Genomic DNA, 5,639 nt, shown 5'->3' with positions numbered 1-5,639 from the left:
TTTGTTTTAGAATTATTCAAATAATTCATATATCATATAAACTATAACGGGGAATTTTCAAAAATACCACTTTCAAGGTACCATTATTCATCTTTACCACCACTAAAGACACATTTTCAATAATACCTTATTTTTTAAAATGGTAAAGACTCTTATATCTTTGGTTTTATATGTTTTTCAAAATTCTAATCCCAAATTCTAATTCCTAAACCTCCAATTCTAAACCCTAAACCCAAAATCTTCAACTCTAAACCCTAAACCCTAAACTATATACCCTAAATTCAATATCCTAAACCCTAAACCTTAAAGTCTAAACTACAAACCCTAAATCCTTAACTCTAAACCCTAAATCTTAAACTCTAAACTCTAAACTATATATCTTAAACCCTAAAACATCAAATCTAAACCCTAAATCCTAAACCTTTAAATCTAGACCCTTCATTAAAAGTAGTGGTAAAAGTGGTTAGTGTAAACATGAAAAGTGGTACTATGAAAATGGTATTTTTGGCAATTTCTCAACTATAATTTAAGCAACTTTTGAATAGGTATAGTCCAAATAACGAAAAATTACACATGAATTAAGTCATAACTTCTGTTTTAATTGTGTAGATATTGGTTGGAAAACAATATGGCACCAACTTTTAGAATCACCGTGATTGACATACTGATATATAGTAAATAGTATGAATTTAGATTTTTTTACCTTCTAAAACACATTTCGACTTTAATATTACACGTTTAGGCACGTCATACCTCAAACACACTTTCAGTGTGTGTTTTGTCATATGTACCCTCAATCTTAACTAAGCAAATATAATAGGAGTCTAACACTTTCAACGAAACACATGTTTCAAATCAACTCAACACTCTTTCCCCAATTCACTTTCTCAACAACCTAATTTCCAATAAAAACCCAGAAACCTTTCGATCCGTTCGAAAACCTCAAGAAGAAACTCAATCAGCAGCCAAATCTTCTAAATATGGCACCTGTAAAAGTCGTCAACAACAACCAAGGTCAGATCTTTTTCGCCTCGATCTCTTCCAATTTCATACATTTTTTTTGAATTTCATTAGCTGATTTCGAAGTCCTTCTCTCTCAAATAGGGTGACAAACAATCAGATCCAGAATCTCCTACTATGAAGAACAAGAAACCCATAATCGCATCTGAGGGTCCTTCCGACAACCAAGGTCGGATCTTTTTCTTTGGTCTCAAGCTCTTCCATTTTCATATCTTTTTACATTTTCATTAGCTTATTTTGAAATCTCTCTCTCTCTCTCTCTTCTCTCTCTCTCTCTCTCTCTCTCTCTCTCTCTCCCTCTCTCTCCCCCTCTCTCTCCCCCTCTCTCTCTCTCTCTCCTCTCTCTCTCTCCTCTCTCTCTCTCTCTCTCTCTCTTCTCTCTCTCTCTCTCTCTTCTCTCTCCTCTCTCTCTCTCTCCTCTCTCTCTTCTCTCTCTCTCTCTCTCTCTCTCTTCTCTCTCTCTCTCTCTCTCTCTCTCTCTCTTCTCTCTCTCTTCTCTCTCTCTCTCTCTCTCTCCCTCTCTCCCTCTCTCTCCCTCTCTCTCCCTCTCTCCTCTCTTCTCTCTCTCTCTCTCTCTCTCTCTCTCTCTCTCTCTCTCTCTCTCTCTCTCTTCAGCATCTTAAGATACAAAAGATTGAAATGATTTCCTGGTGAGGCAGAGAGGTAGAAGTGTCTCCTATGACCCCATTATTCTAAGTCTGAAATGAATAAATCACACACTAAGGAAACGAGGGGTAGGAGTGTCTCGTATGACCCCATTATTCCCTACACTTTGTCAAATAGAGCTACAAAAGTAGTCAAGTCAACAAGATGACTATGTTAGCATCATCATTCATTGGAATTGAAACTATAAAGATTCATAGAAGAGATAAAGAGAGAAGAAATGGATTAGGGAAGACTATCTGTGTGTTCAGAAACTTGCTTGAGTAAAAATCCAATTGTCTGTTGATCAGTACTCCTAAAGTAAAGTCTACACTTTTATTTATGTAAGAAATGAGATTAGTAGAGAGGATTGTCAGACAAGTGCAAGAGCTCTATGAGGCTTGCAGATCATCCTTAGCCTTCAAAACCAGGTTCTTTCACTCAATGTCCAGCTCCAATACATTGCTCAAAACCTTGGTACTTTTTTCTGATGATTAGTGTATATCATATGATGTTGTGAGTCTTATGTTAGTGAACTACCTTTACTGGTTGTTAGTGGATTGAACCTTGTGCTGACGCTTAACATTTTCATAAATTATAACTGAGTTTATAGCTCTGACTAGTATTGCGTGGTAATAAACATAATGGGCAAACATAATGGGCTCTTTCTTATCAGGTGAAGGCCAACAAGTACGTGTCGGAATCTGAAACTTAAGCAAATGGATGTGATTTGTTTCCGAAAACACAAAGGTAAGCGGTTACTTTAGCTAGTGTTTTAGATTCGAATGTATGTGATTTAGAGAGCCTTCAGACGAATCATTCACTTTTGTGGATTTCTCTGTGTGGAATTATCTAACCACTCTTTAGCACCATTCTTAGAATTACTGATTGCATAATGTACTAGAGATACTAAAGTTGATCAATCTATCAACTATGTTCATACTTGCTGAGAATTTTTGAAGGAACCAAAGCTGATCTCCAACCTAATTCGACTTAATCGCTTGTCTTGGGCTTGGTATACAACGGACATGACTCCTCCTGCAACTATGGAAGGTAAAAGTTTGTGTGTTTCTGGTTCCCTTCTCTCTCTCTCTTCAGCATCTTAAGATACAAAAGATTGAAATTATTTCCTGGATGAGGCAGAGAGGTAGGAGTGTCTCCTATGACCCCATTATTCTAAGTCTGAAAGGAATGATCACACACTAAGGAAACGAGGGGTATGAGTGTCTCGTATGACCCCATTATTCTCTACACTTTGTCAAATAGAGCTATAAAAGTAGACAAGTCAACAAGATGACTATGTTAGCATCAGCATTCATTGGAATTGAAACTATAAAGATTCAGAGAAGAGATAAAAAGGGAAGAAATGGATCAGGGAAGACTATATGTGTGTTCAGAAACTTGCTTGAGTAAGAATCCAATTGTCTGTTGATCGATACTCCTAAAGTAAATTCTACACTTTTATTTATGTAAGAAATGAGATTAGTACAGAAGATTGCCAGACAAGTTTTGCTAAGTTGCTGGCTAGATGAATTTGGTTGCTAAACTAGGATATAGTATAAAGTGCTTATGAAGTTAGGATTTATCTGATGTGGTTTGCAACATTGTAGAGGCGTGATTCTAAGTTTTAAAATTGTGTTAGTCCTTGCTGCTTTCAAACCTCTTTCAGAGAGACTACCATTTCTTTTGCTTGAGGACAAACAAAATGGTAAGTTTGAGGGAGTTGATATACCATGGAATTTACCCGTTTGTAGCAATGAAATATAAGTGTTTAAGATATAATTATTATGTTTTGGAGTCTATGTAGTATATTTACATGTTTAGGAGTGATTTGGAGTAAAATGGTGATTTTGAGATATTTTGGAGATAAAAGGAGAAATCACTCGAGCTGACCATCGAACCAGACCAGAGGTCGACATTCAGAGTTAATAATCGATAGATGTACATCATGTACCATCAGTTTATGGCAAAATGCGCAAAAAACAGTTTGGTTCCAGCCCACTTAAAGCCCAAGATTCCACTTAATTACAAGATTGCCCATGTCCGACTTTAAACTAGTATTTACGTGTTCTGCAATTGTTCTAGGCAACACACGCTTTCATTAATTTTTATTTTCACAGCAAACATATTTAGGGTTTTTAGTAGATTTGGAGAGATGATCCAAAACACCTTTAGAGATTTGTAATGGAACGCCAGTTTTGTTACTATATCCCATTCTGTTCAATTTATATTTATGTTTATGATTTTCTTAGCTATGTCTGAGTAATTCGCCTGTTAGATTTAGGTTTCAAATAAGTTATGAAGGATTAGCCCCAAATATACAATTGCTAAGTTGCTAGAGATATTCATCATATGATTGTGCTTATTGCTTGTGTTCTAGACAAGCTAACTAGAACCCAGATCTAAGGATAATTAGGCGTAAGCGACGACTTGGACTTTTACCTGAATAGATTCTCTTGAGGTAGGATTGCTATAAACATACGACAGTTGATCTAGCAAACTTAGTGAACATATTCAACCCGATCGCTAAAGCTTTCTAGAAAATCATCGATCGATAATCCTATAGATTAATCGATTGTATCAATCGATACTCAACCAATAGTATCAATCGACACTTTCTACAGATCGACAAACGGAAGTTGATATTCGAGATCTAGACAATAAATAGTCTAAACAAACGGAATTTGATAGATTGTTGCTTAAGTTGAGTTCTCATATATCCTGCATGCAGTTTAGTCTCTATACTATTATAATCATGATTACCTGAATAGAAACCTTAAGTCTAACGCTTTCTTATTATCGTATACAAACCTCTATTCAACCATCTGAACAAATGCCTTGAAAACCATTTATGGGGATACAAAATTATATTCGGCAAGGAGGGACCTATGTAGGAAGACAATTAGATGGGAGCACAATGATTTTTTCACATTATTAATTTTGGAGTCAAAGACAATTAATAGAATTTATAGTAAGTAGCGATGAAAAATTAAAAAACAGTTAGGGGAATGTGCCCCCGTAACCGTGGCTCTGTGTCCCATGTCGTCAAGTGTTTACCTTGCATTCAGAAGTGAAAGCACTGAGATGGGCACTGCAGTAGTCGACATGTCAGAGTTTCAGAACGCACTACAAGAATTTGATCGCCATGATTAAATAGCTTAATGTTTGGTCCAGTTTTGCAACATAATTGTAGAGAATATACTCTAGAAATATGTTTCTCGGATTTCAAAATTGCTCATATTCCACGAGCGCAAAATTAGATTTCAGATCCTTTAACTAGGATGACAAAGTATTTCCATGGAGAGCTTTATTTTATCGGTTGTTCTATTCCGGTTTTATTACCCAGACTATCTCAAATTTGTATAATAGAATAGTTTTTCGCTGTCAAAAAAAAATCTTGAACACCTTCTTTAATTATCAATTACCAATCAGTACCATGGTACCACCGCTACTTCTTTCATAATTCCACCACCTCTGTTATTATCCTCCCTTCCACTACAAAGACCATAAATCTACAATATTTGTTCATTATTTTCGGCGCCACAATTCCATGAACCATCATCTCTTCAACAAAGGCGGACAAACATAGAAGGACGGGGTTCAATTGAAACAGGTTAAATTTAAATATTTGATTAGTAAACTACAACATGCAGTCAGAGACGGCTCAATTGGTTACATATTTCTACCTTTGACACCCCTAACCGTGATTCAATTTCCCTTCATGTATCGAGTTTTGAAAAAAAAGTTCAAGCTTTTGACTAGGCCTTTGTTATAGTTTGGGCTTAAATACAAATGATGACCCATGTAAAAATATTTCCTGAGTCCACCACTGTCTTCAACTACCGTTTCTTTCTCATAATCACCACCGTGTCTTTTAATCTCCATAAACTTTGCTATTCCGTCATTGGGACACCATCAATGAAGTTACCACCATCATGAACACCATCAAATCCATAACCTTATTTTACCACCACCGT

The sequence above is a fragment of the Raphanus sativus genome, chromosome 6, assembly GCF_000801105.2.
Source record: "Raphanus sativus cultivar WK10039 chromosome 6, ASM80110v3, whole genome shotgun sequence".
Taxonomy (NCBI): domain Eukaryota; kingdom Viridiplantae; phylum Streptophyta; class Magnoliopsida; order Brassicales; family Brassicaceae; genus Raphanus; species Raphanus sativus.
Note: the sequence above shows the minus strand (reverse complement) of the source record.